The 15761-nt window shown below is 36.1% G+C and overlaps 1 pseudogene; it reads left to right on the forward strand.

The window, feature by feature from the left end:
- LOC140888907 (uncharacterized) lies at positions 1-12834 on the forward strand (annotated as a pseudogene).
- Positions 12835-15761: the final 2927 nt, after the last annotated feature.

The raw sequence follows: 15761 nt of genomic DNA on the forward strand, positions 1-15761 counted from the left end.
TGTACACTGAGTCCTATGAGAATGTCTGATAGGACTAATAAAAATGCATCATCAAGTTCTTCTGGTTCCCAGCAATCTTCAAAAGAACCAGTGCTCTTAGGTCAGAGGGAGAAAGAGAACTGCGAGCAGGCGATGATGGAATCTAAGAAAGCTAAACTTGATGTGGATTTTCATTTCATGAATGGGAATAAAATGAATGCCCGTACTTTCAAGGGGTTGTTCAAAAGACAGCGTGTTATGGAAATGGTTGTAGGTAAATAATTCCGAACGTGAGAGCCACTTTCTCTCGCATTGATACTTCTAAAGTTCTAATAGTGGAAAATTGTCTCACCTTTGTCTTTAATCCCGTTGGATCCATCGTCTTTACTATCTTTGGTTATCATACAAATTTGATATCATGTGTTAATACTTTCCTTTTTCTCCCCTTCCAAACTTGCATGCTGTTCTAACTATGGTAACTAACTGGAGTTAGATTGGAGATCTGATGACACATGATTTTCCTTAATACGCTGAGTTTTAATGATGACATAGACATCTTTCATTCTATCTCATGTAGATGTTGATGGGGCGTTGGACGGACCTAATAGATCATCTCATGTTTGTGCTGACGACCCAGATAGAAATGGTGTAAAAGATTCCAAGAAAAGTTCTAGTGTTTCTGAAAAACTACCAGGAAATCTTCTGCCTATTAGCATAGATGCTCCTCAGCCAGAATGCTCAGCTTCCTTGGAAACAACTCAGGTTGTTTCCATGAATTCAGAAAGTGGAGAACAATTTATGGGCCCAAAAGGTATGATGGACAATAGATACACATTCTGAGTTTACTGTTATCAGTGGTAGTAAAACTTTTTTACTGGCAGTTGTGGAGAGTATTCCATCATCATCGACGATGTGTGAGAATCAAGGTCTCATGAGGACTTGTGTTCTATGCTCCAAAATAAAAAGGTATGTTTCCATATACAATCTGGGATTCTGGATAGTAAGCCTAACTTTACTCGTTGTGCATGTTTGAGAAGTTTAATGAATATTGGCATGTGACCAGCATTTGTTCCATCTTTGCTTTTGTATGTGCTACATTGATTGTTCATAATCTAAAAAGCAAGAGCAGGACAGGTTGTTCGTTATAAATTTTTTTACGTTTAATTAATTAATTCTCAGTCATTAATAGACCATTAGGCACGCACCTTTGGAAATGGGGATGGAATACAAGTGACAGAGAACTGACATGTAACTTCATGACTCATGAAATCAATAAAGCTGCTTGGCCTTTGTTGAATGCCACGCCAAAATAATATTTTTTCTGTTTCTTTTTCTTTTGGGGTGGCGAATGGGGGTTGTTTTCAATTGAGTGTGTTAGCAAATATCGACCGCGATAAAGAATAATTCAAAAAGCAACTTGCTAAGTTTTACTTATGCTTAAGACTTGCCACTTCAATTTCAGTCTCATGGAGTCATGGTGTTTCTGGTAAATGTGAAGAGTTATATTACTTGTAATATTCACTTGCTTAGTGGCCATTTATTAAGCACTTTTATGGATCCTTCCTCAAGAGTTTTGAATGGCAATTTTTTTATTCACTTGAAGAGGTCATTTTCTTGCAAAAAAGGTTGACCGAGGTTTTAAAAAAAAAATCGATTTGAAGTTCAACAAAAACATTAGGAATGCTTTGTCAGGAGCTATGACCTGTGACAGATGCCATTGGAAAATGTTTGTTGATAACAGTAGCCTGCTTGCGAAAGGAACCATTCATGCATATTTCATGTTTGAACCATGCCGTTTTATGTTGTAGAGGACTTCGAAAAGTTCTCTAGTTAAAGGAAACCGATTGGGGTAACCAGATTTAACCATCATTTATCTCGCCTATAATTGCGAATGGATTTGCCCTCGCGTTAATTTAATGTTGACTTGGTAGTCAAATGGAGGATATGTTTGGTTTGGAAATGGAAAAGATAGTACAAATCTATTATTTTCTGGGATTAGTTTCTCTTGGTCAACACGGAAACTAAAAACTATAGTAGTTTATGTTTTAATGTACTTTACAATATAAACTTAGGATAGTTGAATGCTGTTATAATTTAATTTTTTCACGATGTCTCCGCTTGCTAATGCATACGCAATTCCATAGAGGATGTGTCCTTATTTTAAGGCAGTTTTTTTGGATCTTGTTTGAATTGTTTTGTTACTTCTAACTCTAGTTTCCAGAGACAACTGATTTATTTTTGCTTGTTTGGGTTTTCAACTTACAAGTGACATGAACAACTTTAGTTTATTTTGTCAATGTCAAAATTTTATTAAGATTGCATTTCCTTCGTGCAACCTCACACCCCTAAACAAAAAAAATGACAAAACAAGTAGGGCAAGAATTCCATCTTTCTTGAATTTGAATAGTATATGAATTTTTCCTGCAAGTGTCAATCACGATTCCCCAAAGCACGAACAGTGCACTAACGGTAGTGGATGTGGTAACCGAGGACATCGGGGCTGCAGCTTGTCCTACTCGTGAGGTCGGTGCTTTCATGTGCTATAAACGATTTAAATAGCATGTACGGCTTAAATTATTTAGTTAAGCCCTTTAATATCTGTCCACGCTGTAATGGATAATATATATATTTTTTTTTTCAAGTTTATATTTTAGATGCTTTGGTTGGCCTGTCCAAATTCACTATTTTTGGTCACTCAGCATTCATATTGTAAGAAATGCCACAAACTTCTATTCAAGTTGGAAAAAAGGAACAAGATTTGTTTTTCCTCAACTATTTTCTGTTGGAACGAACAAATAAATCATCATCTATTAAAGCACCTGAAATGACATCTTTGGCTATAGTAATTTTTTGGAGGATCCATATTGCTACAACCTGTGGTAAATATAGAGCCTTGTAGAATTGAATTGATGGGGGTGTAACGTGACATTTGGTATACTATACATATCATATTTATTTATTCTCTCTGACTTCATGCTAAATTGAATTTTTCATAATCGCAAATGGTAGTAAGTTACTGCTAGAGGTCAGCAAGAATATAGTAGTACCGTTAAGTCGAAATGTTAGCTACAACAAGGCTTTGCTCAATTTACTCCTATAGTCTCATGGAGTTTAATAGTGTAGATGAGCTGTAACCAAGTGATGATACAAGTCTGTATTTGTTTATGGTGGTTACTTTTCTTAGAATCGCATGGTATTTAAACTTTGATGAGATTATAGGTCGTATCAATAAGAGTGTGGACTTAACGCAAGTGTGCATGTAGGAGAACAGGTGTCGAGCTATGTAGGGAAAAAAGAATATTATTCGCTGCTATTGTTGATTCAGTAAGGATAAGGTGGAAGGAGAATTGATGTTTAGAAATGCGTGGGCAATCACTTGGATTGTTGTAATTTATATATCATGGTTTAATTTACAAATAAAAAAATTTTGTTATATCAAATAGTGGGAGTTATTACGTGACCAGTAAAATATGTCTTCCTAATAAATTAAAAATAAAGTTTTATGGGCCGGTTCTTTATGTGGCCAGTTTGATCTATTAAATATTTGAAAGAGATATGATAATGTGGATGACTGAGTGCAGAAGAGTGGACCCGAATTAATAGGTGAACTTATAAAGAAAAATGCTAAGAGTGTCCGTCCAATAATCAATAAATCCTAAAATATGATAGAATAGGAAACTTTAGATAGTATTAGATTGGGTTTCGCAGCTGTACGGACAGTTTATGATGTACCTGCGAGAAAGTGCAGTGAGATTACTTGCTGTTAGACTCAAAATGAAAAGAGGAGCCAAAATATCAGTTGGACACATGAGTTTTTTATCCCGAGTAAAAATAGGTTTGTATGAACTGAGTGTCTTTTATTTTGGAAAGTGAGTCTGAATGACTCATTTTTTTGACGGAAATACTCTAAGGAAGGAATACTAAAGTCTGAACAATTGAGTATCTAAACAAGATGTCACTCTAGGATAATTTTGGGAGTTGGGTCTGGGAGAGGGTATTATCTTTTGGATTTTATGTTTATTAACTTTTATCGCACTGGTCGTGTTGGTTGGAAAGGATTAGGAGGATCTTTGACGATTTAGAAGACTTGCTTGAAGAATGTTTGGATAAGATCTAGTTTAGATTTGCGTGTTGAGTTTGAAGAATACATAGTTTAAATTATTTTCGATGTCAGATCTGTACAGGAGTTGGAGTTTTATATTTTACTAGCACTTTTTGAGCCTAAGTTAGGCGTGCACCGCTCACCACTGGTCCACTTTTTGTATTTGACCTATTCTATTAATATATTATCATTTCCTATATATAAAAAAGAAGGATGTCACGCAGTGATGTCATGAGGTGGTTGGACTTTTAAATCAAATTGTGGTCTGTTAAACAAAATTTATGGAACTTTATCAGTTTAATTTAACGAAGTGAAGTTTAAAAGAATCCATGATTTTCAATTCTTTGAAATGTCATTGGAACTGGAACAGTGGTCCTCTTCAACGGCCTCTGCGACCGCGATAGCGAACCATGATGCTGACTAATCAGCCAATGTTTGAGTTATGTATGTTAACATGTGAATCGTTCAGTCCCTTGGACAGACATTGGTTTCCAATAACTTGCATCTCAGGTTTGAGTCACAAAAAAAGTTATTTTTTGCTTATTATTGTCTTAATTTTTATTTATTATAATTCTCATTCTTTTGATATTTCTTTTGTGAAGATACAATTTTGGAATACCTTTATATATTTTCTTGGCTTGATTCTCATGGTTTTTTTTGAGAAACTGAGCCTGAAATCTGACATAAAGGAAAATCTTGTTAAATTACAGGAGAGACTTGCCACCTTCTGTCTCAAACAAAAGCACTTCTGAAGCATCCAAGTTCCTTGATTATTGGGTTCCTTCTCAGATATCAAACCTTCAACTTGAGCTGTATTGTTCTACCCTTCTTTCTAACTCTATTTTTCTTCGCTCTTGTTCGAGGAATGATTCTGTTGGGGCCCTCCTAGATATTCTTCTAAATGTTCGAAAGGTTTGCTCGCATATTTCTCTCCAATTACACAACTACAGCAACTATTTGGTCTTTGGAATGAGTACTTGGCATGCCGTGTCCTGAATGAGAGTGCATTTTCATGTCAGTCGGAAGTCATTGACAAGCTGTGGCTGCCAATTTTGGATTTATGTAATAGTTATTAAAATTTTGTGTATGTGAAATGCATAAACAACCTCTAAAGTCGCATCTATATGCCACGAAAATGGCACTTTTCCCTTCTATATGCTCTTTGCGAGTAGTTAGTTTCAATATGATTCACATTTTTCTTAACAGTGTTGTGATTCACCCTTACCTTGTGGACTCCTCTTTACAAGAACGCATGCTTGCTGAGAAATTCCCTGCTGCAGAGGTGTTGGACGTCGGCATAAAAGCAAGTGGAAAATTACAACTTCTTGATGTAATGCTCACAGAGAGTACGACTCGAGGGTTAAAAACACTGATACTTCATCAGGTATATCAAGCGAGAGATACTTTTTCGATTTATAGGCATGTGTTATTTGTTCACATTGTTTCAGTTGTTTGTATTCCTAGCTTTGTGCATTGCGATGTTGTTTGTTAGACAGGTTCACATATCTATTTTCGTGATCTATGGCTCCTCTTGAATTCATTTACTATTTGAACAGTCAATACGCGCTCTGGAGGGGCATCAATCGGAGATATATTGGATGATTTTTTGCGCCAAAAATATGGTCCAAATACTTATGAACGTTGTTGATGCTAGGGTGAGCGTTCCTAAGAGGCAAGCTGCTGTAAATCGATTCAATAAAAAGGAAACTGGGCAATTTGCTTTTCTGCTGGAAAACCGTGCTTGTTCTTCGACCATCAAACTTTTAGCTGTGGATATCGTTGTCTTATATGACAGTGACTGGAATCCTGCTAATGATAGTTAGAGCACTACAGAAGATATCATTTGATTCAAAAGCTGAACAGATGAAAGTTTTCAGGTTATACTCATCCTGTACTGTTGAAGAAAGAGCCCTAGTCCTTGCAAAGAAAAATCTGAAACTTGATAATAATTTGCAAGCTTTCGGACGGACCACTAGTGACTCTCTACTCATGTGGGGTGCCTCATATCTGTTCAACCAATTAGATGATTATCATGCTTACACTAACAATGCTGCTTTTATCGTTTCATCTGGGCACTCAGTTTTGGATGAAGTCACCCAGGAGTTCCAGGCCATACTTTCTGAAAGTTGTAAAAATATTGGTCTGAGTGTGATTTCAGAAGTTCGGTCGAGTGCTGAAAACTATAGCATGAATATTCCGTTGCTTGGCGAGGCAAAAAAACAGTTGAAAGATGGAGAGGAGCCATACATTTTTTGGAAAAATTTGTTGGATAGAAAAGATCCACCCTGGAGGCATATCAGGGCTTCACATCCACGAAATCGGAAGAGAGTACAGTACATGAATGAATCACCTGAACGCTGAGAATGATAATGTTGCAAAGAGGCATAAAAGGGTTTTCCATGAAAACTCGAGTCCATCCTCAGTTTCAATTTGAGCTAGGAGAGCATCAAGTCACTCAACCTGCCTGTTCTATGGAGGAGGTATAGAAATCCCGAGATATCCCAATTATTGCCTGATGAATTTTGTTCATTTTATCCGTCTTTACTTTGCTACATTCCTTGTCTTCATGGAGAAATATGGTGTCACTTGAATATCTAGACAAACATACCATTAATTTTCTGGTTCTGATGCAGGGTCTTCAACTCTCTTTGCCTCTGATAAATCTAAGATGTTTTGGACAGAAAGTGTTACTTCCGACAGTTATCCAAATCGTAAATATGGTCAGAGCTCTCATGGTCCCCGAGGTTGATGTGGGTGAACCAGGGACAAAGGCGTACTATTTGATGAGAAGAAGAACATCTATAGTTTTCTGGAAGGAGAGACTATAAAACTGTGCCAAATTCTTCAACTCTCGGTATCATCCCTTATTTTTATGCTTGAAAAGAAACATTGCTCTAGCATAAAACTGTCTGATTGAAAATACTGTAACTTGTGTTTCCATTGATATATATGATTGAAACCCTAAACGGAGATCGGAGATGCATGCAGAACTAAGCACAATCATGTCATTCATTTTCCCGTACTCTTATGCCACACTCCCCTTACTGAGTGAAGTAGAAGTACACTTCCTTTTAATGAAATTCATGTCATTATTATTTGCAAGATATGAGGAATGGACTGTGGACTGTGGACTGTTTTCTGATTTGTGAACCCATCATTACCCAAAAAGTTTTGGTAGTCAAGATTGTCGACTTCCTCCCTTGTTGGGCCTCTGCTTGAGACTGAAAGTATTTCTAACCATCTGTGGGCTAAAACTTTCAATCTTAAGTTTGAAGATTAGAAAGTGTACTTTAGCTGACAACTAAGCAGGCAACCATTTTAATTTATGATGTTTTGTGCTTGTTAGTTCTTAATAAGAAAGGAAAATGCTTTAGATGATGATTTAATGGTGAAAAATCTAAGTACTGAAAATATAGTCGGAAGATTTCATTCTGCCATTTTGGAAGTGCCTAGAGGCGAGTTAAAACTGAATCACAAATAGGACGTTGGAGGCTCAAATTCTTTTCAGGACTTGCAGTAGGCTTTCTCTATTTGTATCATAAAGTTTACATCTTTTTAAATTTTTTTTAACTTGTGCAGGAAGTTTTACCACGAGGACTTGGTTTTGTGATTCTAGAAATGAAAAGTGAATCCATTCTTTTCAAATTGTAATATTTTGAAGTGATAGCTATTGTCGGACTGAACCTTCAAACCTCAGCAATACCTTGTGCTTCCGAGATCACCCTAATATCTAACAAGTCCCATGGTTTCAAATGCAGGAAGTTGTCATGGATATGGTGAGAAGATTTCTTAACTATGTCATCGAGAATCACCAAGTCAGCACTGACTCGCCAGCATATGTCCAGGCTTTACAACTATCTCTGGTCAGTTTCTTTTCCATGCATGACAAATTCTTGCTTGCTGCTGATGTGCTTGGTTGGATTCTTCTTATGTCATTATCCTTGTGCATTAATCTTGGCTAGGATACAATTTTTTGTTAATGAACGGTTTGAAGTTTATATAGAAATTGGATTGAGTCAATAAATGTCATTTATTAGAAAGTTTGTGGCTGGAGAACGGTTTCATTCAAGACATATGAGCATAATGCGTCAAAGCAGAAGCAACTTAGTTTATAGAAGTCAGTGAACTAGAATTCAAATGAGAGATGTAATACTCATATTATAATCATCCTTGTTTCTTTGACCTATCGTGGCAAAATTCAAATTTTTTGTTATTTAGCATTTCTCATTTTTTCCTTTTCTTCTCCTATTCTTTTGCTGCAATTTCCCCAGTTTCAAATATCTCTCCTCTACCACCACCTGCTGTTGCTGCTGGCCACCAACAAAGCTCCATATTTTGACCAGGCTGTCAGCAGTTTCATTTTTTTTCTCATCATCGATTTTGGAATCAACTTTGTCCTAGTCCCCCCTTGCAATGTATTGCTGTTTGTTATCAATAAAAGCGCAGCTTGCACGGTTGTCCTTTATTTTTAAATAAAAATAAAGAGAAGATTTAAATAACAGTCAATGACCATGGGCTGGTATGAAAGCAACCAAATGGTTTGCGATATGTTTACCATGTTGGATTGTAAAAATCCAACATTATTCTACCCAGCAAAACATAACTTTCATTATTGGCAAATGATTTGGCTTTACATGCTGGTTTCTTTTAACTTAATTTTCCCTGCCTTACGAGATCGGAGTTTGTTGTCCTGTTTGGATTTAAAGTTGTAAAGCAGTATGATACCACACATAATTATTGTTTTGACGTTGTAAAAACTCACTATTGGGGTACTTTGTCATTTGGCAAAAAAGTTCATGAATTGCACATCAACGTGTTGTTGTCAGCTGCCCTGGCTGACAATGATGTTCAAAGCTGTAGACTGCACTCCACACTCTTGAATGAGAAGTTTTTGTAAGCTTGTCTTGAATTTTGCGAAGTTTATCTTTTAATAACTGAAAATTTTGCAACTATTAGTTTATGGCCTTGTATTTCAATTACACCATGAACTTCTTGCGACTTAAATAATGATAGAATTGATATCATGATAATTAGGTTAAAATGATAAATTGTCCACATTCCACATCCACATCCACTTACTCCTGGTTTGAACATAATCATTGGCAATAACATGATAAGACACATGAAATTCCTGCTCAAACGGTTTAACCCCAACTCTTGGAAAATTGTGTAGCATAAATTCCATAGAATATTGAATAAAACCAAATAGGCACATGCTTCTCGCCATCACCCATACTCGTTCATTAATCTGAGAAATTAAAAAATTCATTTCTTTCCTTAAATAGGTGTCTATTGTTGCTCTCTTTTGGTTCAGCAGAAAATTTTTAATGGGATATCTTGGAGCGCAATGTATATCTTTCTTTTTGCTAAAATTTTTGGGCATGTGATTGCCTGGGTTCATGGTTTTTTCTAGTTGGTTGGAGGCAGCAGACTAATTTGTCCCATAATCTCTCCTATGTAACTGCTTGCTTTGTCTAATATCTTGTGTAACAGTTAGTGGAATGTCTAGTGAAGAGGAGTACTTTATTTCTTACTCCATATATCTCTTCAATTCCTTAACTACGTTGAAAAGTAAAGTTTAGAGAACTTTTCTACGCTGACTCATTCACCTGCTACTCTTGCACAACTAACAAGTCTGATTCTACTTTATGCTGCTAGTGTTGGATTGCAGCCTCAATCTTGAAACAAAAAGTTGATAAGAAGGATTCCCTCATGTCAGCAAAACAGCTTCTAGATTATCAATGCACTGAAGAACAAGTGACATCAGTTTATACGAGACTGCGAACTCTAAAGAGGATCTATTTGCATTGTTCTGAGAACTTTGTTGAATATGGCAACTTGTTAGTGGAAGAAGGCGTTAGTATGGAACCATCTAATGTTGACGAAGAGCATGCTGAAGGCCAGATCCCTATAGAAGAGAAAATGACAATGGAGGATAAACTTGCTGAAAGTGAAATAGAACGTGAGGATAGGAATGAGGTGGCACCATCTGTGACATCTAATAGTGCACCATCTGAGGCAGTTTGCTGTAATGCTCCTATTGAAACTGTAAGTGATTTGACAGATTCAAATATACCAAGTGAAAAGTTGGTATTGCCTTTAGATATATTATCATTGGCTGTGGTTGAGAAGCCTAATCAATCAAAGTACCCTAATGATGAAATTGCTTCGATGGACCTGCCTGCTCGGGAGACAACAGGTTTCTGATAAAACTCAACCAGTTGTGATGAATGAAGAGGTTCCTAAAGTGGTGCTTGATCATGTTCCTGATAGAGTAATAGGCTGTTTCACTCCTTTAAAGTTGGCTAACATTCCTGATGAAGAGTTCGATAATGTTGAAGCAGTTGGTTTGTGCTGATGCTGTGGAGAATCCAAGAAATAGACCTGATGTAGCGACCGTTGGTGCTTTACCTGTTCCTGAAGAGCAAGTGGTACATTCAGAGCTAATATCAACTTCTCCAAATTGTTATGATTTGTTGCCGCAGCAGGTAGTGCCTTTTGAATCACATTTTGGAATGCTAGATTTTTGTCCGTTGATCTTGGGTTGGATAAACTTAATGTTCACTTAACGTTAGTTAACAGCTCTAGTTTCCCTGTCAGATTAGTCGTCCTTTTCATGATCTTTTTCAGATTGCATTGCATGGTCTTATTTTAAGGTCGTGATGTGAAATTCATTTGAAATGAATTGAACATCAATTTCCATGCCCCGTTTATTCTCATCATAAAGTTCTTTGCATTGGATATACTTTAGAACTTAGTTAACAGCACTGCAAAAATAACTGGGATAGTCGTGATCAGGTAGTATTTGCTGAGCTTCAACAAGAAAATCAAAGCAGTTCGCATGTTGAGGTTTCAGCCTCACAACTTGTTCATGCTGTGAACAACTCACTCCTGGCCAATCATGGAGCACCAGAAACTGAGAACCGTGAGCAGCTGCATTCCGCATCTGTTGATGTAACTCTCAGCGGCAATCAATTTCCAACTTTTGAGGTTGAACATCAAAATCATGTCCGAGCAGGTAGCTCCTTTCCCACTGCTGAGGCTGGGGAGGATGAAGTGCTTGTACATGAACCTAGTTCTGAAAGTCGAGAAAATTCACAACTAAGTGGTAATCACCTTGATCCATGCCCTGTGGCTAGAGTTCCAGAACTTCCAATTCCCTCTGCTGAGGCTGGGGAGGATGAAGTGCTTGTACATGAACCTAGTTCTGAAAGTCGAGAAAGTTCACAACTACGTGGTAATCACCTTGATCCTTGCCCTGTGGCTGGAGTTCAAGAACTTCCAAATCATGCTCCCAGAGACCTTCAGGGCCATAGTACTTATCAGGTTACTACTGGCAATTCAACTCCAGAGTTGCCCGATGAACCACTTCAAATTGAACTAGAAAGGATGCAGAAAGAATCTGAAAAGTTGGAGAAAAATCAGAAAGATTTGGTTGGTGTCTGAAATTTTTATCTCGATCATATTCCACATGGTGTTTTAATGTTCATGGTATTACACTTTTTTTGTTTAAACAGATTTCACAGCTCAATTCTGAATGTGAGATGGAGATGCAGGAAATGATTACTAAAATACGCAATAATTATGATACGAAGGTTAAGAACACTGAAGCGGAATATATGTTGAAAAAGAATGAACTTGGCAAGAATCAGGGCGTAGTTCTCATGAATAAAATGTTGGCCGATGCTTTCAGATCCAAGTGTCTGGATCACAGGCCTTATGGCCTCCCAGGAATGCAACAAGGTATGTTAAACTTTTTCTTGTCATTTGAGAAGTGAAAATTCTTGCCATTGTCTTGACTCGGTTATAATGCTGTTTTGTATGTTCTTTTGTTTTGAAGCAATTATAATTGAGCAATAAATGAATTTTTCGATTTTGTTATAAAGCTCACGTTTGAATTTTGTATATAGAAGTATTTACTCAACATTCTGGACCCTCCCAAGACTCTGTCCGTGGACCACCATTTGTCGTGGGCCTGACTTACCGCTGTGCATAAATTATCTCCGGCTAAAATGTTGGACTGATCTGATTGCATTGCAGTTAGTCGCCTTTCGCATCATGGACCATATAAGTTTGAGAGAGTATTGCAGAAAAATGATATACCCTCACCCAATCTTACTGATTGTTGACATTTGTGTGGTTTTGTGTCCCGTACACTTGGCATGATACCTATTTTAATTGCAATCTTACTGATTGTTGACATTTGTGTGGTTTTGTGTCCCGTACACTTGGCATGATACCTATTTTAATTGCAGGTGAATCGGAGAGTCTCATGCAGCACCTTCAATCTGCTCCAACGGAACATTCTGCGACTCCAGCTACGACACCTGCTCCTATCGCTATCCTAAATTCTATGGTTCCACCTGTTCAACGTGCACCAGCTCTGTTCTCAAATACCCCCTCTAGACCACCACTCATTGGTGCCATCACCCCTAAAGGTAATCCCCATACTGGCTCGGAGAATCGTGCGATGGCTCCACACCTGCAAGCCATCAAACCTCCCACAGCTTCCTCTGGGTCCCTTGCCATTCCTCCTTCGACTCCTCAACCACCACCACCCTTGTCGCAGCAGATGCAAGCAAACCTCGCATCTCACGTTAGACCTGATCCACAAGTTGTACTGCCAACTTCGAATGTTGATCTATCTGCAAATGATATGTTTCCATATCTGGAGTTTGCCATCTAGTGGTGTTTGTTTACCGGACGACAATTGACATTCATTCATTACAAAGTGTATACGTGCCTTCTGGTTTCGTACAGTGCTACTACATATAATATGGTGGGTTTAATCGCTATTGCTAAATTAAATTTTAGCTTTGCATGTTGCTTGTTTTGCAACTTTATTAATACAAGTGCAAGTTCGGTGCAAATCATGTGCAAATTAAGCGAAAACTTGTAAAATTTAATGGATTATATGATTCAAATAAAATATTGTGAATGTTAAATCAGACTTGTCATAATACCGAGTGTTCTTCCTAACCGAAGGTTCGTCGCCTGAATCATGGAACGAAACCAAATCATCGAAACCAAATCGGATTTAACTGTCCGGTTAAAAATCGGAATTTTTTTAATTTTTGTTCTGTATAACCGAATTTTCATGTTTTTAATTTATATATATATATATTGTGTATTATTAATAAAATAATAAATGACAAAAAATATAGAATAAAAAGATTTTAAAAGTACAGAAATTTTTTTTAAGAATAAATAAGGGACAAAAAAGTTTTTAGTTTGGCGAATCAAACAAAAAATATATGGTTCAGTTCCGTTTCAGAACCCGCAATTATAAATAATGTTATTTTCACTTACATGTATCTAACGAACCATACTTGAATGTAAATGAAAAAATAGTCGTACGTGATAAAACTCAAAATTTGATTTATTCTAAATTATTACAACTTCAATAGATTTTTGGAAACTCATAATGACATTTTTTTTCCCTTTTAAGGGTAATAAAAAATTAAAAGAAATATAATTATATTTAAGAATATTTTATAATTTATCATAGAAATACTAGCTAACAACATAACGTTAACAGTAATAAATATAATATCGACAGTATTCTCATGTCTAATAAAATGTTTCACAATCTCGAGTGTATGACACACTAAGATTCTCCAGTGAGTGGTGCCAATACTATCACCATCTTGTCATTTTCCAGTTTTTGCCTCCACTCCTCGTCTAGCCAAATGATCAAAATTCATAGTAACCTGCAAATTATAGCCCAAAATGATCAAAATTCATAGTAATCTAACTGATACAATAACCCAGAAGTGGTTCTTCTGAGGTGCAGGCTTGTTTGAATCTCAAAAAGTTAAATTTTTCCTCTCTGTTTGATATTTTCCCCAGGTTTTTAAAAAATCACTGATCGGATCTCAAGTTGGAGTTTGTGAATTATCATATGTGCAAGAGTTTATTGGGTTTGCTCAATTTGAATCTCAAACTAACCAAGCCAAACTCAATTGTGATCTTAGCTCAAGCCAAATAGCATTGGATTCATTAAATTAGAGCTCAAATTCAATATGACACAATGTTTGACTAATTTGTTTCCCCATTTTAGAAGATAAAATAATTATCATACAGTGAATTCAATCTACTACAACGTCATGAATCCAATCCACTAAGGGACAAACTAATTAAAATTCAATACAGCCTCAGCCTCTTAAACATCTTTCCGATTTCTCAAGGGGAAAAACCAGATCTAAGCAGTTATAAATGCTAAGAAAACTGAATTAGTCACATTTCAAGGTGAGATTACCCTACATTCACAAGCTTAATTCAATTTTTTTTAATAGATGGAGAATGTTCTGCCGGTTAAAACTTACACTAGTCAATACATCCTTAAAAAAGCTCTACAATAACATTCAGTTAGCACGCAGTTGGTCTTATTTGGAGACCTGAGAGCCTACTGGTAGTCAAATAAGGTATCAATTTCAGTAAATGGTATGGAGGCAAGGCATGGATGTAACAAAAACGAATACCTTTTCATAATATGAATTCACCTCTCCAGAGGGAATTTGTTCCATAATATATCTAACAGATATCACAAATACGACAGCTTGAACTGCGAAATATTACACCACATTAATATTCAACATAAAAGATGATTTGAATGTCCTCCCATAATAGAAATCACCAACCAAATCATTGACTACGCCAATCTATCTAAATGCTATGTGAAGCCTGCAATTCTTCTTTTTTGCCTCATCTCGCATACTCGACACTTGCGACCCAGACTCATTTACAATTAACTTATTCAGAGAATTCAGATATATGTACTGATCCTCTTAAAACTTATTTCCGATCTCTAAGGGGAAAAACCATCAAGATCTAAGCAATTATAATTGCTAAGAAAACTGGATCAGTCACATTTCAAATTGAGATTACCCGACACTCACAAGCTTAATTCAATTTTTTTAATAGATAGGAAAGTTGGTCCCAATGACGAACGTCCTTAAGAGAACCCAAGCCCCTGAGTCTGAATTTGTTCCAAAAAATATAACATGACAGAACTCCTAATAGAAATCCCAAATGCCCAACTTAGAATTTGTTCCAAAGTGAAACATTTCAAGGAAAGCATACATAACATAGGCCAATCTATCTAGAATTTTTGGCACGTTCGTGCCTCATAACTGCTTTCATACCCATCTTCAATCGGCTGAAACTCGTCATCAACAATCTTCAATCGGCTGGTTAGGGTTTGGTTTGGTTTGGTTGAACAACAACGAGGGATGGTAACATTTTTAATACATTTAAAAATAAAAACTGATTTAGGCCCAATTAAGAACTGATTTTTTACTAATGGATCGACCGTCTACTTATAAAAATGTATTTTTATATGAACCAATTTTTTGTACAGGCCCAATTAAGTTGTATATGATTATTTTGACACGAGGATTATTTATATTTTTTTAATAAATTAAACATGCGTTTATATTTGTATAGCTCTTATTTTAGACTTTAATTTTTGTTGATGTATAACAAATATTTAAGTATAAACTAAAATAAAACAAATATTGATTCTTTCATAATTAATTGATATAGCTAACAATACATACTTTGAGATTTTCAAGTATTAGCCAAGATTAATACATTTAAGCACAAACGTTAAAGAAATTAAAATATGATTTATTAAGAAATGTTAAAATGTTATACTTCAAAATTTTAATAAATTTTAAAT

The sequence above is a fragment of the Henckelia pumila genome, chromosome 3 (genome assembly GCF_033568475.1).
Source record: "Henckelia pumila isolate YLH828 chromosome 3, ASM3356847v2, whole genome shotgun sequence".
In the NCBI taxonomy this organism is placed as follows: domain Eukaryota; kingdom Viridiplantae; phylum Streptophyta; class Magnoliopsida; order Lamiales; family Gesneriaceae; genus Henckelia; species Henckelia pumila.